The following is a 12,138-nucleotide window of genomic DNA, read 5'->3' as shown; positions in this document are numbered from 1 at the left end:
TGCCACTTAGATTCAGATAACAGCGAATCTCACTAGCTCCGTGAGATAAATGTAGATTACATAAGTCTATAAAAGGTTCTACGCATATCAACGATTTCAAAAAACCCTTTAGAAACACGATATTTTGGCTAACGGCTGCTGATAACTAAGCGTTAGTTTCAAAATGATGCGGCAAACATTGGTTAAGTTAGGTTAGGTTAGTCTCCCATCAGCCACGCATAGACCAGTTTTGGTTCTTAGCGGTGTCAGATGATATGTCGTTACTTAGTTTATGAGAAATAGTCCTTCATCAGGATGCCCGCGCTTGACTTAAAATTTCAATGGGTTCTGAGGTCTCATTAACGAAACCTTTTCTAGTGTTTCATACCGAGAGGACCCAAATGTTTGAAGCGTTGCCTTGCTAGTGCCTTGTTGCCTTGCTCTTGACATTTCCTGCAGCCATCTAGATCTATCACATGCATTCTGCAGGCGTATGCCAATCATGTCTCTACCTCCTCCTTTTCTACCAAGATTGAGAAGGAACTTGTGTTTTTTTGATCTACTGCTTTGCAGATTTTCTTTGCAGTTTTACATCTCGTAAAATCATAAAATCGAATTTAAACCTTTCTTGCCATACTCTTGTCAAAATCGTCGTAAAAACAATGCTTGGGTTAACTAATGTAGGTCAACTGCCTAGATGTTAATTTTGGAGCTGTATGCTGATGTATTTGTTGCTACCTCTGTGGCTTTCCCAATAGGAAAGACCTCTAATTGAAATATAGTATACTGCAGTGTCCTAACTCCGGACAGTATATCCCCGCACCAACTCAGTCTTCTATTTTCGATCCATTCGTATAAATGTTTTATGTGTTGTGCGAGGCTAACGTACCTTTACGCCAACTAGCTTTTTCTTTGTTTACTCTGAACTGGTTTGGTGAAAAACTTACGAAGAATAAACGCAGTTTGTGACGGTGCATTATCGTGATGCAAAAACTAACAGTTGTCGGCCCATAATTCATCCCTCTTTTTACGAATAGCTTCACTCCAATGATGCTTAACATTAAAATAGTATCCTTGTTGATAGTTTGGGCGCTCGAAATGAATTCGGAGTGCACCACATCTCGATAATCGAAGAAAACTGTCAACGTCACCTTGATTTTTGACCCGTTTTGCCGTGGGTTTTTTGGCTTCAGCTCACCTTTGCCACGATATCCGGCCGATTGATCGTCTGTTTCCGGGTCGTATGAATATATTCAAGACTCATCGCCAAAAATAACACGTTTCATGACATCCAGGTAGTCGGAAAACATTGTTTCACAGACGTTAACACGACGCCGTTTTTCGAAAAAATTTAAAACCAATCGCTTTTCTTAGGCCCAGTTGATTTTTCAAAATGATTTTCACTGATCCTCCCGATATTCCAAAAGATGGCAGTAAGATCTCTGTCTAATAATCGTCGATTCTCAAGCACCAATTCCTTTATTTTATTAACATGTTGATGATCGTACTGGACATGGGTCGTCGTCAATGCGTTTTCAACCCTTTTTGAATAATTTGTATCAATCAAAAACACTTCGTTGCGACAAACTATTATCATCGAAGGCCTTTTACAGCATTCTGAACGTTTCGGCTCAAATCCTTATGAGGCGAGGTCAGGATCTAATAGACCCCACGCAACGTCGGTCTATGGATGTAATAAAAAGTACAGACTTTACAAGCAAATATTAGGTAATCGAAAAGTTATACTATATACGATTTTAATTTTTTACTAGATTTTTTTTTCAGTTTTCCCTCAACAAAATAGTTGAAACCCATCGACGTTACCATTTTCATGAACATCGCTGTATGTGTAACACTATAACTTATGCTTATGGCTCTATGATTGTAGAGCTTTTTCAATGCATTATATTGATATTGACATTTTTTATTTTATTTTTAAACTTTACAGTTTTAATAAAAATCGCGTCTTCCTGGAAAGTGACTACTCACTGCGAGCAGAGTTTGAAAAAGGTTAATGCATTTTTGTTAAGCAAAAATTTTACGAAAGTTAAAAAGTTAATGTGTGTAAATGGAAAATGTCAACAAGCCACAAAAAAAAAGTAAAACAGAAACAACTAAAATTTAAAGCACACTCACACACTCACACATGCACACATTTTTTTATAAGCCAATATGCACGCATATGAGCTGAGTGTTTGCTCGTAAACCGCACACATTGGCGCCAAAGAACTTCACGCAAAGCCATCAGCAACCACTGAATTTTTGCATTCATAAAACCACTTAAACCTCACCCCGCAAACTTAACAAGCAGCGCCACTTGATTGCAGCCAAGTTCACGCAACTTTGCACGACATTAATTACAGCAATTTGTGCGCGCAGAGGAAGCGGGAGTGAGAGAGAGATAGAGAGAGAGAGAGAGGAAGGGGAAAAGATAGGGATTCAGAGAGTGAGTTGGAGAGCTTGCGGCGCCACTAACATTTACACACGCGCCCCACTTGCTATCTCGCACGCCATTTCGCCTATGCGCGCTTACGCTGCTCCTTGCGAGCCGCGAATTTTCAAAGCGAACACAACACAAATATTCGCAAAAAATGCAAAATAGTTTTTCGGCTTTACTGATTTTAAGTATGCGAACTGCTTGTAGAAGCGGGAGCGGGCGCGGGTGCGCGCTAATTAATGCCACAGTGCAAAATGGCAGCGTCACATTTGCACTCGCTCGTTTTTAATCAACCAGTAAGGCGCGCCGCACCGCACCCCACCACCACCCGAACCGACTTTATTGCCACGCTTGCGGCACACAATAGCAATAAGCGCAACAGCCACACTAGCGCAGGCTGCTACTGCTGCCGCATTGCAGGACTAAGCTAAGAAATGCTGCAGCAACAACAAAATCGGCAACGAGGAAAAAATCGTAAATAAAACGGCTGACGAACGAACTAAAACATCCGCATCGTTAAAGCAGCTGCGCGTGGCACAAAAACGTGGAATGCAAACGCCGCTAGCTGCAATAATGGCAACAATAACAGCAACAGCAGTGGCAGCAGTAGCAATAGCTTCATCAGCGGCATGACAGCGACGGCAGGAAGTCAACTTTTGACGCACTTAAATCAAAACATCAACACTGTAAGCGCCGGCAACGGCAACGGCACTGGCAGCCACAGTTGAAAAACGCTTCATGCTTGTTTGGGCGAGTGTGGCGGGTGTTGGGCGCTGGAACACAGAGGCAGCGTGAAAGGCGCCTGCGAGCAAGTAAGCGTGTAAATGCACTTGAGGATAGTATGCAGCGCGCTGTTGTGCTGCTGCAAGTGAAGATCAACAGCTGCTGCAACAACAAAAACAGCAAACAACAGCAGTGAAGCGTTGGGGAAAAAGTGGCTGCAAATGAGTGCCAGAGTTGGCAAGGAGATAGGCAGGGAGCATGGTGGCAGCGCAGTTGAGTTGTAGTGGCAATAGCTCGCACTTGCAGTTGTCAAGTCGAGTGTGGCAGCTTTTGAGGCGCGTGTTGTGTTGCATGTGTCAAAAAGTAATGTTTACATCAACATTACTGCCAGCGGCAATCAGCAAGTGCGCCCTCAACCCCCCACTGCCGCCAACAACAGCACCAACACCAACATCCCAGCCAATTAAGGCATCCCACTCTGGCTGTGGTGTTGATGTGGCATCCATATGCGCATTGTGGCATGCAACAAGCGCTTGGCTGTCTGTTGTTTTATGCTTTTAGCTTTTGACGTTTTTCCACAAATTTTTGCTTCGCAGCTGTTTTCCGTTTTTTATGCTTATCTACATTTAAGTTCCTTGCTTTTTTCCCCCGTCATCTGTGCGCTGCTACAATATACAGCCCTCCGTTTATGTTGACTGCAAAATTTGATAAAAAAAAGAAGAAAAGCGCGCAGTAGTTTTCCAGGAAATTGGTTTCAGCAAGTACATCATCTAAAATATGCATATTGAGTGCTTAAAAATCGTTTATTTCGCAGAAGAGCAAGGCTGTTTTGGAAGTTTGTCAGCTTTTTCTGTTTAGGTGTACGAATAAGGGTAAGAAGTTATGTCTTATTATCAAATTAACAACTTTGAGTCCAAACCATTTCATTTGGGAAATGCTAGTATAACATAAAAAGCAGGTGTGTTTCTTATAGCAACTATGTATGTATATCTATAACTAAATTTGAACAACGTAACCGGCCAACGAAAAAAGCTTACTAATAAAGAAACAGATCTTTTCTGATGATATTTATCTTGATTTTGACTATTCAGTTCGTATTGCAGCTATATTTAATGGTGGTCCGATTTGAACAACATATTCGGAGAATGAAACGGAATCTTGGACAATAATACATACTAAATTTCGTAAAGATATCTTCTGAAATAAAAAAAAAGTATCCCAAACAAGGACTCTATTTTCACAGATCAGTTTCTATAGCACTCTATCGTCACCTAAAATGCAAAACAACATATCATCAAAAGAGTCGAAATTGAATTTTTTATTCACTACATCGTATTACATATACATACATACATATGTAGTATAAAATTTTCAGCTTCGGCTGTCAAATATAACCGATATATAATCATTTTATAACCTAAACTCAAATTTGGTTTCAATATGAGTGGTTTCGATTATACCGTTATATGCTAAAGTCGTTCTAATTGAACACTTAATTCGGAACTACAAGCTTGATTTGGATAATAATCTATACCAAGTTTCGTGAAGATATTTCGTTAAATAAAAATTTTTCCATACAAGGACCTGATTGTGATCGTTCTGTTTGTTGGGCAGCTTCATGCTATAGTGGTCCAATATCGGCAGCTCCGACAAATGCAGCTTCTTGAGGAGAAACGGATGATCGATTTTTCAAAAACTGAGAGACTAGTTCTCACATATAAAGACAGATGGACATGGCTTAATCGACCCAACTCGTCACGCCGATCCTAATACTGTGGATAAAAAATAGTAAGAATTTTCAATTTAAATTTCTCGCTAAAACCCTTTCGTCCGAATTTTTTTTCTAGGTTGGTATGGCCTGCAGTGATATCTGTGCCAAATGTCATATCAAAATAATCGTTAGTGTTTAGCATGCGCATGACTGCCTGAAGTACATAAAGTGCATTCGGCGATTTTTATTTCTGGTTCCGAAACGCGTTCAGAATAATGGAAACGGCCTTCGCTGATAATTGTATCCCTCAAGAAAGTGCTTTCGATCAAAATAGTTCAAAGAGAAGAATCAACTGATGAACAACACGTCAATAAAATCAAAGCATTGGTGTTTGAGAATCGACGATTAACAGTGAGAGATCTTACTGGCATCGTTGGAATATCGGAAGGATCAGTGAAAACCATTTTAAAAGATCATTTCGGCGAAAGATGAGTGAAAGCACGATTGGTTCCAAAATCACACAACTTTTTTGAAAAATAACGTCGCGTTAATATTAGTGAAATAATGCTTTCCGACTACCAGGTCGTCATGAAAGACATTATTACTGGCTGTGAGTCTATGAATCAAAGTTATGTTGACAGTTTTCCTCGATTATCGAGCTGTGGTACACTCCGAATTCCTTCCGATCGGCTCAACTGTCAACAAGGAATACTATTTGAGTTAATGCGTCATTTGCGCTAAACTATTCGTAAAATTATAGGTCAACAGCTCCTGGTTTTTGCACCACGATAATGCACCGTCACATACTGGATTGATTCTTCGTGAGTTTTTTACCAAACTTTCAACCAACATCGTTCCGCAACCCCGAATTCGCCTGATTTAGCTCCGTGTGATTTCTGGCTATTCAGCAAACTCAAGCGACCGCTCCGAGGAGTCAATTGTAGACATTAAACGTGAATCGCTACGCGCATTGGAGGCTTTAACAGCTTTTTCGAGGATTGAAATAAACGTTGGCACAAGTGTATTGAGGCCGAGGAAGATTACTTTGAGGGGGGCGACATAGAGTTTGAAGAATAATTTAAGAATTTTAAAATTATTAACAAAGTCTCACTATTTTTTGCTCATAGTATATAAAATATTAAATATTATATGATAACTTTTATCTATTGCCACAAAACGCTCGAAATTTGGGCCTTTAGACTAGAGTATCCCCTTAATTGAATAATATTTTTATAACCCTTTTACGTAGTTTAAAACAAAAACAATATTAGATTTATTGAAAATCCTAAGCTGGCTTGACTTTCAGGAGTTTACATCTACTTGTGAATTTTTAAACATAAATTTTTTCCCTTGTACATAAGTATAGGGCATTTGCAAGACCTTTTTTTAATATAATGTAATCGAAGTCGATGAGAAAATTTTCTTTGAAATCTTGTATCAGCCCTCTTGAAATTTTCACACGATCTTCTTAGATATATTTGTCAGGTAATGAGAGAAGGCAAATGAGCTTTTAAGTGAAATGAAGTGTATATTTTTTCACAAAAATCGACGTAGTTTTAGGATCATTTTGTCAAAAATCAAAATTTACACTAGTTTTTCGATCTTTACCCACATCTATCTAGATATTGTAATTTTTTGGTTTGTGGTTTTCAGATAATTTTAAGCTGAAAATCCTTTCTCACAGTCAGACCACTTTTTTCGGAAGTCTACATATACATACATTCTTTATATACTTATTCAATTAAACGCCACTTAAAAAAAATCATGAAAACACGTGTTTTTTGACATGTAAGTGGTTACAACAAAGAGTGATCCAATTGTATAATAAAGCAACAGTAAACTGCTTCAACAACCGCGCCGTTAGTTCTGCTTTTTCCAAGCTGGATGAGAAAGCGAAGCATATGGGTCTGGTGGTCAACGAGGACAAGACGAAATATCTCCCGTTATCAAACAAACAGTCGTCGCACACGCGACTTGGCTCCCACGCCACTTTTGACACTCATAACTTCGAAACGGTACATAATTTCGTCTATCTTGGAACCAGCATTAACACAAATGACAACGTCAGCCACGAAATCCAACGCAGAATAATTCGTGCCAACAAGTGGTACTTTGATCTGAGTAGGCAATTGAGAAGTAAAGCCCGCTTTCGGCGAACAAAGACCAAACCCTACAAGTCACTCATCGTCATTGCTACATATATGGTGCAGAGGCATGGACGATGACAGCAACCGATGAGTCGACGTTACGAGTTTTCGAGAGAAAGGTTCTGCGGAAGATTTATGGTGCTTTATGCATTAGCAACGGCGAATATCACATTCGAAGAAACGATGAGCATTATATACGACGACATTGACATACATAGTTCAGCGAATTAAGGGGGTACTCTCGTCTAGAAGCATGAATTTCAGGTAATTTTTAAAGTGTCGTAAAACAAAGGCAATTAATATTTTTACCATCTATTTTTTTATTAGTTATTTGTTAATTATAGAAGAGTACAGAAAAAAATTAAAAACTAAAAAAGTAAAAAATTTCAAAAATTATGAGCTGACGAAGTGGGGGTCTCTAAAAATTTCCACGTGACCATACCCACGATTTCAACCCTCCTAGTTATCTGAAACCAAAAAAAAAAATATTATTAATCTAGAATAATGTCGCAATGGCCGGAACTACGGAATTGTGGGAAAAATTTTTTTCACAAAATGGCGACTGCCTGAAACTGACTATTTCGAATTTTTAAAAAATAATAAAAATAAAAATTTGGGGATGGGGCTAGTTTCAATCATAGACAAGCCTATAAAGAAGACTCCATAAAAATTTCAAGTAAATCGGTCCAGTAGAATCTGAGAAATCGAGGGTATCGTTCCGAAAAAATCAGTTTAGAGAAAAACGCGTTTAAAGTTTAGGAGACAATTCTAGTGAACACGGACGCCACGTCACAAAATCCGCTGTATCTCCGAAAATAAGTCGAATTTTGAAAAATCCTTCCAAGGTCATATTTTTGAAAGTCTAAACTTTCAAGATATGCAAAAAAAATCGATTTTTTCAAAATCCTAGACAAGAATACCCCAGGGACTGCGTTGGCGAGGTCATGTGGTCCGATTGGCATAAAACGCTCCAGCTCTGAAAGTAATCGACGCAGTACCCGCCGGGGAAAGCAGAAGAAGAGGAAGACCTCTACTACGTTGAAGAGACCAATTGGAGAATTACCTGGCTACACTTGGAATCTCCAATTGGCGGTTTTCACGTCAATAAGGAAAGAAGAAGAAATTGTTACTAAAGCCCTTGCACTTCAAAATAATATTAACGAATAACATGAATAAATACTTAGTTTTGTACCAAAAAACGCCTTCAATTCAAAAAATACAGTTCAGCCACATATCTCTGAAAGCTGAAACTGTTTTTTTTTATCAGTTAGCCGTGATTATTGAAATCATAACGAAAGTAACTCGCATTGGATTTCGCTTGAAAATTCAGCGAGAATATCACAATTTTTTTAACAATACCGTTATCACTATTTCCATACGCTGCAGCTTGAAATCTGCGAGCGAAAGCAATTCGCAAAATTGTAAAACAAATATGCTAAACTGCCAACATGCCGAATTGTAAAATGTCACATTCCAGCGACTCCGTTAGGCGAACTTCGTAAACGCCAGCGGCTTTGGTGCCGCGTGTTACGAGCCGCAAATAAAAAAATGAAAATTCAATTAGTTGTTAGCGCGCTATGGAAGTGTAGAAAACAATAACAACAACAGGCACAACAAAAACAATAACTACAACAAAAACAGTCGCAACAACAACAACAACAGTCACAACAGCAACAGTAACAACAAAAACAATAACCACAACAACAACAATAATCACAACAACAACAGTCACAACAAAAACAATAATCGCAACAACAACAATAATCACAACAACAACAACAATAATCACAACAACAACAACAATCACAACAACAACAACAACAAATGAAATTTTTAACAAAAGCTAAACTCTCCGCTAGCCACTAGCGGATATGTCAGTAGTGGCAAAAACAACAAAATGCGTGCAGCAAAATCCGTAGCCGGTAACATGATAAACATTACAACCTAAAATCAGCTAAAATGCGAAGGAAAAACAAACGCAAAAAATACAATTACGTGCACACCAAATACATTGTATGTGTGTGTTGTACATACATACATATATACATGTGTGCACTTGTATTTCTGTCCAAGTATGAGACTTTGTATGTGTGTGCGCCTGTTTGTATGCGCATACAAGTAGAAACGCCACACTACACCACTAGCTTTTAAGTATGCCCAGGCGTATAAGCAATTGCTGTTTTGTTTTTGCAGCGCTGTGAGGAAAATCCACGCTGAATATTTCCACTTTACGCTATGGCCGAGAGGAGATTAAACGACTGGCGACTGACGCGTTATGATGTGCGTAAAGAAATTTGCATGCAAATACTCGTTGTAATACAATCAGACCCAGTAGGAAAATCTATGAGCTGCTGTGTGTGCGTGTGTACAAGCGATTTGTACAGAATTATGAGGTTTTTAATGTTCGTTGTTAGTATACACTTACAAGTTTACACATACATATGTATATACACTTATTATTTGCATGAGCAGATAATTTGCGTTAGTTTGTTTTGTGCTGTTGGGAACACTTTAGAACATTTTCGCAAAATGTGCACTAGTTTATGGCAACAAAAACAAAAGCACGAATGTTGATGAATTGAAAATAAAAATGTTAGCGGTAATCTGCTGCTTGTGGAAAGTTTTCAATAATCTGTTGGTGGATTTCTAAACTTCAAATTGATAATTCAGGTATTTAATTAAGGGTTTGTAAACAGTTAGAAATTTCAACAAATCGATTTTTTTTTTATTACATTTTCTTAATGTACATATATTTAAGAATACGCACAGAAAATTTCTATCGTTCCGCTAAATATTTTCGAAGTTACACGCAAATTTGAAAATGTGTTTCAGAGTGTTCACCCGAGGCTGGTTGCTATTTTTCATAGGGTGCGTTTTTTTACGTGGCGGGTCCCAAACCCAGCGCACAACCCTGTGTAGGGGCTGTTTCGCCTTCTCACTTTAGCACGCCTTCAAGCGGATGTTCTTAGGCTACACAGAGAACCGGAAGTCGTGAGCTGCTTGAGACATATGTATGTAAAAAAATCGCTTTTGGCCACTTCCAAGAATCGCGATCAGAGAACTGTCCTCACGTGCGTGAACTTCTACACATGACTCCGGTACTTGGAAGCCATATAAACACCACCAACAATGTTAGGCTGGAAATCCAACGCAGAATAACTCTTGCCAACAAGTGCTACTTTGGACTGAGTAGGCAATTGCGACGTAAAGTCCTCTCTCAACGAACAAAAACCACACTCTATAACTAACTCATTATTCCTGTCCTGCTATATGGTGCAGAGACAGGGACGATGACAACAGAAGATGAGTCGACGTTACGACTTTTCGAGAGAAAGGTGGATGAAAACACTCCAGCTCTGAAGGTATTCGACGCAGTACCCGCTGGGTGAAGCAGAGAAAGAGGAGGACTTCCACACCGTTAGAAAGGTGGCTTCGCTTGGAATCTCCAATTGGCGAAAAGAAGAAACGGTCTCTACGCCAGTAAAGAAGAAGAAGCGAAAAAGTTTCAGAGTGCTTGGAAGTACAAGGCCAAACTTCAATTGTTGTTTTCAAAGGTGATGACCAACATCACAAGAAAACGGCTAAACCGATTAGTTTCAAATTTTAACACGTGTTTCTAAAATATATTTTTAAGTAATTAAACGAAGATTTTTTCTCACCGATAAATATTTTCTTTTTGTAAACCATTTAAGGCCGAAATTTTGGTCAAAAATCGATTTTTTTAGAAACCGTCATTTTGTCAAAAACATTTATTTTGCTTATTCCTTCGATTTGGTTTACTAAATTTAAAATTACTTTAACGAAATCTGTTTGAATTTTTAATTTCAGCGGATCCAGTTCAGAGATATGGTGGTCACCTCAAAACGTATTTTTTGAGATGAGCTCACGGAGATTAGCTATAGTTTCTTTCTAACTAAATATTTTTACTAATTATAAGTCTTAAAATACAGTTAAAACATACCATAATATGTGTAAAAATTTTTGTAACAATAAATTTAAAAGTTTTCTCAGAAAAAAAATCTGAAAAACTCGCTTTTTTGGCCTTTTAACTGTATATAACCGCTTAAACATTACTTATTTTCACAACCTATGAATTCACCAAGTCACATGCTCTTATTAAGTTGCTGAAAAATGAAGTAATTAATTAGTACGCCAATCTTAATTTTCAAGAATTTGAAAGTTATACATTTCTCAACATTGCTTACTATTCAACCAAGCTAAACTTCAATTCAAATTTTCTAAAGTTTTACTCTACTTGTCCGTTCTACGGGCAGACACATGAGTGAACGGAACGACGGACACTGATACATTACAAACTCAATCCTCATTATTTTGATGCATATACATAACCATCATCACTATTATTCTATATTTGGCCTTTACAAATCGCCGTTATGCGAACAAAGATTACTATAGTTTTGTGCAACATATTGCTGGCGCATAATGAAATGAATATTGAATACTCACCGAACTTGATTATTCAAATGTAAATAGTTTCCCCCTTTTTCGATGCATATGTGTGATATGCTTAGGTTACTCATACGCAGTGTAACTCTATTGAAGTGTATGAGAGGAAAATTAATGTAGTGAATCTTATACTCTATTTAAATGATCATATATTAATATCTGTTGCATAAGATGGCTACATACTTTCACACACATACATAGAGAAATTATTGTAGTATTTGGATAGTTCTTGAAATTATTCAAAATTTTTGTTCTACGATAGACGGTGATTCTAAGTAATGAATATGCCTGAAACAAAATTAAAATAAGAACAACTTCAGCTGCACCGAAGCTTCAATGGTGGATTTTTTAAGGACAGAAGGGTATAAAACGATTTTTATCTTGCTTTCTTGTCTTGTATGACAGCTACTATATGCCAAAGTAGTCCGATCTGCACAATTTTTTGGGAGATTATACCCTAAGGTAATCTCATCCCAGCGGATGAAAGAGTTAAGCGCTGTAATACCATTCTTCTCTTCCAAGCGACAGTATTACCAAAAATCACCAAGAAGTTCAAGATTATCCTTAGTAGCAAAGCTGAATGCAATGATTCCACTCTCCAAGTACTACCTGGTGATAGTACAATCAAGTGGTGCACCGACGACTCGAAAACTTTCCGAGCACTTTTCAGGCAG

At 38.1% G+C, this 12,138-nt stretch overlaps 1 protein-coding gene across 1 annotated transcript in view; it reads right to left on the bottom strand.

Moving 5' to 3' along the window:
- Positions 1–12,138, bottom strand: part of LOC120772470 (cadherin-87A) — a 187,619-nt gene that overhangs the window by 19,370 nt on the left and 156,111 nt on the right. The gene's annotated exons all lie outside the window — the stretch shown is intronic.

Source organism: Bactrocera tryoni, chromosome 1 (assembly GCF_016617805.1).
Source record: "Bactrocera tryoni isolate S06 chromosome 1, CSIRO_BtryS06_freeze2, whole genome shotgun sequence".
Taxonomy (NCBI): Eukaryota; Metazoa; Arthropoda; class Insecta; order Diptera; family Tephritidae; genus Bactrocera; species Bactrocera tryoni.
Note: the sequence above shows the minus strand (reverse complement) of the source record. Positions and strands in the feature narration are given on the sequence as shown.